At 33.0% G+C, this 12,786-nt stretch overlaps 1 pseudogene; it reads left to right on the top strand.

Moving 5' to 3' along the window:
• Positions 1-247: 247 nt before the first annotated feature.
• On the top strand, positions 248-756 carry LOC132357168 (small ribosomal subunit protein uS5-like; annotated as a pseudogene).
• Positions 757-12,786: the final 12,030 nt, after the last annotated feature.

Here is a 12,786-nt window from a genome sequence, read left to right as displayed (position 1 = left end):
TGTTGGCAGACAACAGATCTCTAGGAGAAAGGGATGATGGATGGGAAAATACCAAAGGGGAAAAAGTTTGGGATCATAAAATCTGAAACTGAGCTAGAAGGTTACTGTTGTACTGGGTTGGTTATCTATAGTGGAAGCAAATAGGATAGGGTATAGAGAATCCTGAAAAGAGATGTGATTTCCAAATTTCTGAGTGGAATAAGCTCATTTAAAACAGATACCTGGATCTTCTCCGTAAAAACACCAAATGGCGGATGACGCTGGTGCATTTGTCGCCACTGGGGATTACAATGGACATGTTGGTTTGGGTGTCAGGTGCTCAAAGGAGGTAGCCACTGCCATCTGTGGGGTCATCATTTTGGCCAAGCTCCCCACCGTCCCCGTGCAGCGAGGCTACTTGGGTGTCAAGATCAGCAAGCCCCATACCATCCCTTGCAAGGTGACTGGCCACTGTGGGTCTGTGCTGGTGCACATCATCCCTGCTCCCAGGGGCACTGGCATGGTCTCAGCCCCTGTGCCCAAGAAGCTACTGATGATGGCCGGAATTGACGACTGCTACACCTCTGCCAGGGGCTGCACCGCCACCCTGGGCAACTTTTGATGCCATTTCCAAGACCTACAGTTATCTCACTTCTGATCTCTGGAGAGACGGATATTCACCAAGTCTCCGTATCAGGAATTCACTACCATCATTTAAAGACCCACATCAGAGTTTCCGTGCAGAGGACACAAGATCCAGCTGTAGCTACCACATAGTTTTATATGAGAAAAATAAAGTGAATTAAGCCATTTTAAATAAATAAAATAAATAAATAAATAAATAAATAAATAAATAAAACAAATACCTAAAAAGAGAACCATATCCTTCTTTTCCAGAACAGTAAGAATAATCTGCATCGTTATTTCTAGAGTTCAGAAATAGTATATTGCAAGTATCCCCTTGCCCTGTAGTGTTTAATAATAGAATAGATAAATTTAGTTAGGTGCTATCTTACCTGGGAGCTGGTGGCTAGACTATTTGAACTCCCCAGTTCCTTTTTAACAGCAGGACTCTTTATTTTGCTCCTGGGATACAGAATAAACATTGTGCACCTGGAAATGTCAGCAAAAAGCACTTTCAATATTTTTCTATATTATTTTAGTGAAAGATAACATTCCTTCATGTACAACTGCTAAGACTGCCCATGCTTGCTTTCAAAATAGAACTCTCCAAAGGATCATTCAGACTCCCATCATCTTCAAAAATCAACCCTAGAAATCAATAGGAGCCAAAAAATAATTTCATATAAATCTGCTGTGAAAAAAACTCACCATTCATTTTAACCAAGGGAATTTACAAAGCATTAAATTGTCATGTTTTCTCTCTTACATAGCTTTTGATGATGAAAACATTACACTGTAAAATTTTCAAAAGCGGATAAATCACTATAAGTATTTAAAAACTTAAAAATAAAAGCTTATAAATAGGTAAATGGGCAAGTGGAATAAACATTAGATGTAATGATAATAAAATTTGTGATTGAACAGTTGATGTCTAAAGGGTTAACAGTCATTCTATTTCAGCACAATATGTAGTATCAATATATCCTATTATGTTTGTCTGAAGATTATACATATTTCATATGATAAATATATGTACGATACATATAGGAACTAAGACTTAATTTGACCTCAAGCTGACTCTCCATTCTTAGACATTACTATATCTGTTCTTACTATTCCCCTCGTTCCAGCCACACTGGTCAAAAACTGTATATTTTAGAATATGTCCTATTTTCCTATCTATGCTTTTGTTTATATTTTGTTCTCACTGTAAGATGCTTTCCCTCTAGGATTCCTGCCTTCCATGCTAATCTGTCTTATTTCCTTATGGTTTACATATTCATTTAAGTATTTTTTTTCCACTTCAGTAAACATTTATTGAGAACCTACTTTGTACAAGGTAATTTTGAAACTTCTGGAGATATATTGAAAAGAAAGTATTTTTTTCCATAGTAGAAATTAGAGTCTAGTGAGGGAGAGAGACATGAAAAACATGAAAATAAAAATGTAAACGTATTCTAGGAAGGAAAGCAAAAAGCTAGGTGTAATATGGGGGAGCAATTTTGTGATGTACTTTAGGTTAGATGATCAGGAAAAGCCCCAGAAATATGAATAAGGCACCAACCAAGTGAAATATAAGGGGAAAAATAGGTAGATGGAGTAGCATGTGTAAACTTCCTGAAGTGGGAATATGCTACATGAATTTGGACAGAAACAATAGAAAAGCCAGTGTGACTGCAGTATAGTGAGGGGGAAAAGTGGCACAACCTGAGGTGTGAGAGATGGACAACCATCAAGTCATATAAGATCGTATATATCATGGTAAGTGTTTTACTGCCTAGAGTAATAAGATCATAAGAATATCAGAAATTGTTGTAGGTATTTTACTTGTATCATCACTTTGAATCCTCATGAAGACTCTATTTGATAGGTACTATCAATACTCCCATTTTAAAGATAACAAAAGTGAGGAGCACAGAGGTTAAGTGACTTGCCCACAGTCACTAGTAAGTAGTACAGACAGGATTCAAACTCAATTGGTCTGGTCCTAGGACCAGAGTTCTTTATCTCTCAGTAAGTATGATAGGAAGCAGTAGGAGGGTTTTAAACAGGAGGCTTATATGTTGAGATTTACAGGTTTTAAAAATAATTCTGGTTGAATTGGGAAGAACTGCTTGAAAGTGAGCAAAAGGGGAAGTAGGGAAAATATTAGGAGGCTATTACAATAGTCTAAGTGAGAAATGACAGTGCCTTGGCTCCTGGTAGAGTAAGAAAAAATAAATGGATTAAAAATATATCTTTTAAAAATATTTTTTCAATGTGTAGGTAAAATGAATGCGTTTCGGTAATGTACTAGATATGGGGAAGGAAGAGAGAGTGCAAAATAACGTATCTGATGCATGGTCGTCTTGCAGATCATCATGATATCCTTGGTTTGCTTGCAGTTATAAGTGAACTCAGTTAGGCATTCTTTATGTGGTAACTGTGAAGTAGGCTTTTTTTTTAAACTAATTTATTTTCCCCAATTTCTGCTGTATGAAACCTACTGTGGCATATTTAATTTATCAAAATTTCATTTTTTACACCAAGAATATTAAATATAAAAAAGAAACAAGAACACTTCCTCACCTCCAATGTCATCAATAATCTTGAATCATAAGGATCGTAAGGCTTAACACCCGAAGAACATCAACTGCCTCATCCTGATTGTTAAGTTTCACATTGAATCCTTGGCAACTAGTATGCATCATGGATTTATCTATCTACTATCCTTTTGACTACTACCAATGTCAAATAGAATTTTATATTTTGTGGCAAAAAGCTTACCAAATTTACCATGTAATTTCCATAGCAAAAGTCAGTGATCAATAGGTGGGGTAGAGGAAAACATGATCCTTTCCAAATTGATTCTAGAAATTGAATGCAAAAGGTCACCATATGCATGTGGAGATGTCATGTGTTCTCTACACACCTGGGTCTCTCTATAGAATCACATATTAGTAGTGATTACCAGTTAATATATAGCAGATCTCTGGTCTGTCACTTGATTTCTCAGCATCCTTTTATAAAACAATATTATGCAAAATAATAATAGAATTATACTTTTTGTACTGTTTACAGTACCAGAGTTTGCTTTAGTTTCTCCTTTGATCTTCCGCTCATTCAAAATCTCTCTTTTTGTTTTGTTGATGGAGGGATGGGTGAAATAGGTGAAGGGAATTAAGAGGTGTGAACTTACAATTATAAAATAAATAGTCAAAGGGATGTAATGTACAGCATAAGGAACATGGTCAATAGTACTGTAATAACTTTCTATGGGAACACATGGTGATCATTTCATAATGTATTATCATAATGATCATTTTGTTATGTATTTATATGTAGAGTCACTATGTTGTATACCTGAAACTAACATAATATTTTATGTTAACTATATTTCAATTAGCAAAAAATCTGGCTCTCAGTATCATGTATCCTTGTAATATGTGGTTATTTTATGCTCCCTGATTTTCCAAAAGCTTACATACATGTATGTATGTATATAGATGGGTATGAATGCTGAGAAATGCTTTAGTTCACTTGAAAAATCACTATTGTTTTAAAATTTGAGTATAACTTTCTCCAAAGATCAGAATTTTTGATCACTACAGTAAATATCTATCACTGGCTTTTGGTGAGGTTGAGCTATATACAGTGTAAGACAGATGGAAGCCTCTCTACCAAACTGTCACTATTTTCAGGAACTAAAATTCTCCCTGAATGTGTCCCATATTTATAAAATGTTATTGAAAGTGAATGGTACAAATGGAGAAGCAGTATATGTGAAAATTAACTGATTCATCCATATGCCTATTGGATTCACATCTGAGGAGTTTATTTTACCTAGTGGGAAATTATTTCACTCTTACTTAACTAATAGGACCTCTCCAGTGCCTATCAGATAAAGTTGAAACTTTTCAACATGATGTTCAATGCCCACACACAATCAGGGACCCCTACTTCTTTAGCCTTACCTTCCACTTTTCCTGTACACGAAACCTCTTCTTCAATTAAACCAAGCTCCTATTGACCCCTGAAATTTAAAAATATGTATATATATAAAATTTACCATATGCCTAGAATATTTTCCTTTTGCTCATAATATTGGCTAGTCTTATATAGCCAATCCAAATTCATTCAATTATTCACTCATTCAATAACTGAAAACCACCTGCTTTGTATGTGGTTATGAATGAGATAACCAGATAAATAAATTCTAAGATTTTAAAAAATATAATTCTTGTTTGTTTTTTCTGACATGTTAGAAACAGGATTCAAGGACTCAAAAATAAATATTGTGGGTTTTCTAAGCAAAGTGCTTAAATGATTTCAAACTGTCTTTTAGCAATGAATACACAAGTTTTAGGGCAAGGATAATGTTTTGCCATTTTTAATCTCAGACAACTCCCTCGTAATCTCTTTTACTGTAGATGATTTCACATTTAAAGAACTCTTGAAGAAAAAAATAGACTCCTTATGTATGCACTGTGACCCCACAGTAATTCTGTTTTGGGAACGAAACTATAAGTAGCATATATCCAGAAGTGGCTGAACTAGGAACCAATTAAATGACCTCAAATCAGTATTCATTTTGAGAATAGCATGCAATCCAAAAGCACAATGAATGCTAGTTAGATCAAGAATAGAAACTCTCAGTCACTCCTGTTGATTTCTAAAGTAGCCTAGTAATGTCTTACCAAAGACAGGGAATCTACCAGTGATACTACCAATTGTGGACAGTGAAGCCAAATACATAATAGTGACTCCATTGAATATATCTCTAGACTCGTAATTACCTTTAAAGGCAATGGCTTCATATTGTATGGCCTGTTTTTAAATAAACCTTTTATTTTGACTTCATTGTGGATTTGTATGAAATTGTAAAAAATAATATAGATTCCATGTACCTTTATCCAGTTTCCCCAATCGTAACATGTCAGAAAACTATAGTATAATATCACAACCAAGACAATGACATTCATGTAATCCACCTGTCTTATTCAGCTTTCCTTAGTTTTACTTGCACTCATTTGTGTGTATATATTTGTGTGTTTAGTTCTATGCAACTTTATCACATGTATTACTTCCTTAATTCACATAGTGATTGTGAAATTTATCCACATTGTTTCAAATTCATTCTTTTCCACTGTGATATAGTGTTCACAGATATGAATATCCAAATTTATCTATTTTACTATTGATGAGATATTGTGATTATTTCAAGTTTTACTCTATTACCAAGAATATGGCTATGAATATTCCATTTCTTTTGGTGCACATGTATAAGTGTTTCCATTGGGTATATACCTAGGAATCAATTTGCTAGTCACAGGATATATGTTCAGCTTTATTAGGTACTGCCAAGAGTAGCTGTACCAATTTCCTTACTCTCCAACGATATATAGGATTCTTATTGCTCTCTGTATTATAACACTTGGTAATATCAGTATTGAAAATTGAAGCCATTGTGGATGCTATGTACCATTATCTTATTGTAATTTTAACTTGCATTTGCCTAAGGACTAATTAGATTAAGCATCTTTGTATATTTATATATATTTATAATATATATTTATTGGACATTTGGATATTCTCTTTTATGAGTATTGTCTTTCCTTTTCTTACTGATTAGTAGAAGTTCTTTAAGCATTCTGGATATGATCTATGGAAAGTTTTAAGTCATTTTTGTCTTTGGTTTTGAGAAACTAGGAAGTATCTTGTGGGTTTTTTTTCCTACTTAACATCAACTTTCAAGTACTATTAATAGTAATTTTTAAAATGTGAAAGTAAAGGTAATTCATTCAATTACTTTAAAAAATGGACATTAGCATAAAACAAACGTTAAAATAAAACATAGAATCTCTGGTCTTATATGTATGTAATTGTTACCTGGGCATCTTTTTTAAAATATCCTGAAAAGGGAAATATCAAATTTTTCCTTTATATTAACCTATTGATTCATATTCTGTTCACTACAAGTTTGTGATAAAAAGTTAACTAAATTGGTTTATCAATTTCACAACATGCTAGTGTATATAACATTGTTATAAAAAAATCTCAGATTTTAGAATCATCCAATTACATACAGTTTTATTTAATTCAACATTCTTTACATCAATCAGGAAGTATTGTATGATTTCCTTTAGATCTTGAAGATCATAAATCTATCTCAGAATTTTCTATATAGATATTTAAGTCAGAGGCCCGATTCTACATTTAAGTAAAATCAATGACGCCCTAGAACATTCCATTTCCTACAGTTAAAATTGTTAAATAGACCTGTGAGGAAGTAGCCTATGTCCCTTTAAGTATGTTATTTTTCTTATTCATATAACTCCTGTTTTACTTGTACTCATCTGTATTGTGCGCATGTGTGTTTAGCTCTATACGATTTTATCACATGTGTAGGTTTGTGTATTCACCACCACAGTCAAGATAGAGTACAGTTCTGTTATCACAAGGACCCCTTGTGTTGTCCTTTTATAACATGCCAACTTCCCTATGGCCACCCATCCCTAATCCCTGGCAACCACTGATCTGTTTTCCATCTCTATAATTTTGGTATTTCAAGAATGTTATATAAATTGAATCATGTAGTATGTAATCTTTTGAGATGGTTTTTTTCACTCAGCATAATATCCTTCAAGTTCATTCAAGTTGTGTGTATCAATAGTTCATTCCTTTGAGTTATGAGTAATATATTCCTTAGTAAGAATGAACCACAGTTTACCCATTCTCCCATTGGAAGACATCCAGGCTATTTACAGTTTGGGGCTTATAACAAATAAAGTTGCAGTGAACATTCATGTATAGGTTTTTGTGTGAACATAAGCTTTCATTTCTTTGGGCTAAAAAACTACTGCCTAGTCCAAAGTCATGAAAATTTATTCCTTTTTTTCCACAGAGTTTTATACTTTCACCTAATACAGTTAGGTCTATGATGTATTTTGAGTTAATATTTATATATGGTATGAGGTAGTCATCTAAATTCATCTTTTTGCATGTGGATGTACAATTGTCCCAGCACCGTTTTTCAAAGTCTATTCTTTGCCATTGAATTTTCTCGACACCCTTGTCAAATATTCACTGACCAGAATATAAGGGTTTACTTCTGGGCTCTCCATTACGCTCCTTTCATCTTCTTGTCTATGTCTATGGCAGTGCTAAACTGACTTGATCACTGTAGCTTTGTAGAAGGTTTTGAAATCAGAGATCATAAAACTTCCAACTGTATTCTTTTTCAAGAATGTTTTGGCTATTTTGGGTCCTTTGAGTTTCCCTATCAGTTTTAGGATCATCTTGTCAATTTCTACAGAGAAGCCAACTGGGATTCTGACAGGTATTTCATTGAATCTGTAGATCAATTTGGGGAGTATTGCCATCTTAACAAAATTAGTTCTTGCAATCTATGAACACATGATGTCTTTCTATTTATTTAGATTTTCCTAAACTACTTTCAACATTTTTTTTTTATAGTTTTCAGTGTATAAGTCTTGTATTTCCTTTGTTAAACTTATTCCTATTTTTATTTTTGATGCTTTTTGAATGAATTATTTTTTTTAATTTAATTTTTGATATTTTATGGCTAGTATATAGAAATACAACTAATTTTGTATATTGGTTATGTATCCTTCAACCTTGCTGAAATTGTTTTTAGCTTTGGCTAGAACTTCAATCCATTGTTGAACAGAAGTGGGAAGAACAGACATCCCTGTTTTATTCCTGATATTATGGCAAATTTTCAGTCTTTCATAATTAGTATGATGCTAGCTATAGATTTTCTGTAGATGCCTTTATCAGGTTTAGAAAGTTCCCTTCTACTCATAGTTTTTGAGTACTTTTTTTTTGGATCATGAAAGGGTTTTCAATTTCAGATGAATAATTGGTTGTTAATTTTATTGAAGCTGACTTGTGTTAAGTCACTTTGCTCTCGCTGCTTTCAAGATTCTCTCTTTGTCTTTCAACAGTTTGATTATGATGTGCCTATTTGTGGGTCGCTTTGAGTTTATCTTATTTAGAGTTTGTTGAGCTTCTTGGATGTATGTATAAATGTTATTCACCAAAACGGGGATTTTTTGGTCATCATTTCTTCAAATACTCTTTTTGCCTCTTTCTTTCTTCTTCTGGGAATCTAACTATATGTATGTTGGTGGCTTGATGATTTGCCACAGGTTTCTGAGGCTCTGTTTATTTTTCAACATTTCTTTTTCTGTTCCACAGGCTAGATAGTCTTTATTAACCTATATTCAAGTTGACTGCTTATTTATTCTACCAGCTCAAATCTGAAGTTGAGTCCCTCTAGTAAATTATATTTTATTTCAGTTTTTGTACTTAAAACTCTAGGGTTTATGTTTTTAAAATAATTTTATTATATATATGATAAGGTTCTAGTAAATATATAAAAGCCTCTTACTAATTATCAATTTAAAAACATAATGCTAAGAGAGTAAATTTTAAAAGTTCTCACCGCACCAAAAAATTTGTAACTCTATGAGGTGATGAATGTATTAACTAACCTTATTGTATTAACCATGTTGAAATACATTTATCAAATCATTACATTGTATACCTTAAACTTACACACTGTTATATATCAATTATATCTCAATAAAACTGGAAGAAAAAAACAAAAAGACCCATTTATTTAATTTTGCAAACTCAGCAATAATAAATGTATATGTATCTTCCCACCCCACCGAAAAAAGAAACACGTTATCTCCGTGTGTGTGTATGTGTATGTGTATAAATGATGTTTAGCAACATAGGGTTTGTACTGTATATGCTTTACTTATTGGAACTACATAGATGATTTCTTAGAGTGATTACATATTTTTGTATTATAAGCAATACTGTATTTGAATATCCTTATACATGCTTCTTTGCATACCTTTGAAATTGTCCTTTCAATGGAATTATCTATTTATGGTAAATTTCTAGTAGAGTTGCTCAGCCAATTAATCTATATAATTTTTATACATATTGCCAAAATATTTTACAGCAACATCAAATCAATTTATACTCTAATCAATACCGAATGACATTGTCTACTTCCTCATCCTTTTACCAATATACTGGGTGAAAGATGATCACGTTATTGATTAATCCATATTGATTAGTAATGAAATCAAATAAGTTGATAGCTTTTTAATAGATAGCTAGTGGGAAGCAGCTGCATAGCACAGGGAAATCAGCTTGGTGCTTTGTGACCACCTTAGAGGGGTGGGATACGGAGGGTGGGAGGGAGGGAGATGCAAGAGGGAAGAGATATGGGGATATATGTATATGTATAGCTGATTCACTTTGTTATACAGCAGAAACTAACACACCATTGTAAAGCAATTATACTCCAATAAAGATGTTAAAAAAATTTTTGTATTTTTTTCCTTTTTATTATTATTTTTTTACAATTGTCTGTACATGCCCTCTGTACATTTTCCTACTAAGTATTTTTCTCTCTTGGATTTATAATACTGTAGCAGATTTTTGCATATATAATATGGAATAGTCTTGTCATATGCAAATATTTTCCAGGTAGTAATTTGCATTTAAATTCTGCTTATTTTCATCTTTGGGCACACAGCATATAGCTGCTTATGTTCATATAATGCAGTCTTTTTTTTCATTTTTTCTTCCAGTTTTATTGAGATATAATTGACATAGAGGACTGTATAAGTTTAAATTATACAGCATAATTATTTGACTTATTTACATAATGAACAGTTTACCACAAGTTTAGTGAATATCCATCATATCATATAGATACAAAGTAAAAGAAAAAGAAAATGTTTTTCCCTTGTGATGATAATTCTTAGGATTTATTCTCTTGACAACTTTCATATAAAATATACAGCAGTGTTAATTATACTAATCATGTTGTACATTACATCCCTAGTACTTATTTATCTTATAACTGAAAGTTTGTAACTTTTGACTACCTTCATCCAATTCCCCATTTCCCACCCCCTACCTCTGGTAACCACATATCTGATCACTTTCTCTGTGAGTCTGTTTGTTTTTGAAGTATAATTGACCTACAACACTATTTTAGTTCCTGGGGTACAACCTAGAAATTTGACATTTCTATACATTACAAAATAATCACCATGATAAGTCTAGTTACCATCTGTCACCATGCAAAGGTACTACATTATTATTGACTGTTATTGACTATATTCCCCATTCTGTAAATTTCATCCCTGTGACTCATTTGTTTTGTAGCTGAAAGTTTGGACCTCTTAATCTCCCTCACCTATTTCACTCATCTCCACTCCCCCCACTCCTTTGGCAACCACCTGTTTGTTCTCAGTATCTAGGACTCTGTTCCCATTTTGTTATGTTTGTTCACTTGTTTTGTTTTTAAGATTCCACATATAAGTGAAATCATACATTATTTTTCTTTCTCTGACTTATTTCACTTATCATAATTCCCTAGAAGTCCATTCATGTTGCTGAAAATGGCAACATTTTGTTCTTTTTTATAGCTGAGTAGTATTCCATTGTATGTGTATACCACATCTTCTTTATCCATTCATCTATTGATGGGCACTTAGATTGCTTCCATATCTTGGCAATTGTGAATAATGCTGCAGTGAACATCGGCATGTGTATATCTTCAAATTAGTGTTTTTGTTTTCTTCGGATAAATACCCAGGAATAGAATTGCTGGGTCGTATGGTAGTTCTATTTTTAATTTTTTGAGGAATCTCCATACTGTTTTTCATGGTGGCTGCACCAATTTACATTCTCACCAACAGTGCACAAGTGTTCCCTTTTCTGCACATCCTTACCAACACTTGTTATTGGTTGTCTTTTTGGTAATAGCCATTCTGACAAGTGTGAGGTCGTAGCTCACTGTGGTTTTGATTTGCATTTCCCTGATAATTAGTGATGTTGAGCATGTTTTCATGCGTCTGTTGGTCATTTGTCAGTCTTCTTTGGAAAAATGTCTATTCAGGTCCTCTGCTTATTTTTAGTCAGATTTTTTTTGATATTGTATTCTAGGACTATTTGTATGTGTTGGATATTAACCTTTATCCGATATATTGTTTGCAAATATCTTCTCCCATTCAGTAGGTGGCCTTTTTGTTTTGTTGATAGTTTCCTTTTCTGTGCAAAATCCTTTTAGTTTGATATAGTGCCATTTGTTTATTTTTGCTTTTGCTGCCCTTGCCTGAAGAGATAGATCAAAAAAAATATATTGTTAAGATCGATGCCAAGGAGGGTACTACCTATGTTTTCTTCTAGGAACTTTATGATTTCAGGTCTTACATTTAAGTCTTTAATCCATTTTCACTTTGTTTTTGTATATGGTATAAAAAAGTAATCCAGTTTGATTCTTTTGCCTGTAGCTATCCAGTTTTCTCACCATCATTTATTGAAGAGGCTGTCTTTTCCCCATTGTATATTCTTACCTCCTTTGTTGTAGATTAGTTGACCATATAAATATGGGTTTTTTTTCTGGGCTTGTTATTCTGTTCCATTGATATCTACATGTCTGTTTTTGTGCCAGTACTATACTGTTTTGATTACTGTAGCTTTGTAATATAGTAGAAATCAGTGAGCATAATACCTCCAGATTTGTTGTTCTTTCTCAAGATTGCTTTGGCTATTTGGGATATTTTGTGTTTTCACACATGTTTTAGAATCATTTGTTCTAGTTCTGTGAAAAATGCTATTGGTTTTTTGATAGAAATTGCATTGAATTTGTAGATTTCCTTGGTTAGTATGGTCATTTTAACAATATTAATTCATCCAAATCCATAAACAGGGTATATCTTTCCATTTGTCTGTGTCATCTTCAAATTCTTTCATCAGAGTCTTCTTTTACTTCCTTAGTTAGATTTATTCCTAGGTATTTTATTCTTTTTGATGCAATTGTAATTGGAATTGTTTCCCTAATTTCTTTTTTGATAGCTTGTTGTTAGAGTATAGAAATGCAATAGACTTCTGTATATTAATTTTGTATCCTGCAACTTTTCTGAATTCATTTATTAGTTCTATGGGTTTTTGGTGGCATCTTTAGGATTTTCTATATATAGTATCATATCATCTGCAAACAGTGGCAGTTTTACTTTTTCCTTTCCAATTTGGATTCCTTCTATTTCTTTTTCTTGTCTGATTGCTGTGGCTAGGACTTTCAATACTATGTTGAATAAAAGTGGTGAGAGTGGGCATCCTTGTCTTAATCCTGATCTTAGAGGAAAT

This window comes from Balaenoptera ricei, chromosome X, assembly GCF_028023285.1.
Source record: "Balaenoptera ricei isolate mBalRic1 chromosome X, mBalRic1.hap2, whole genome shotgun sequence".
Classification (NCBI taxonomy): Eukaryota; Metazoa; Chordata; class Mammalia; order Artiodactyla; family Balaenopteridae; genus Balaenoptera; species Balaenoptera ricei.
Note: the sequence above shows the minus strand (reverse complement) of the source record. Positions and strands in the feature narration are given on the sequence as shown.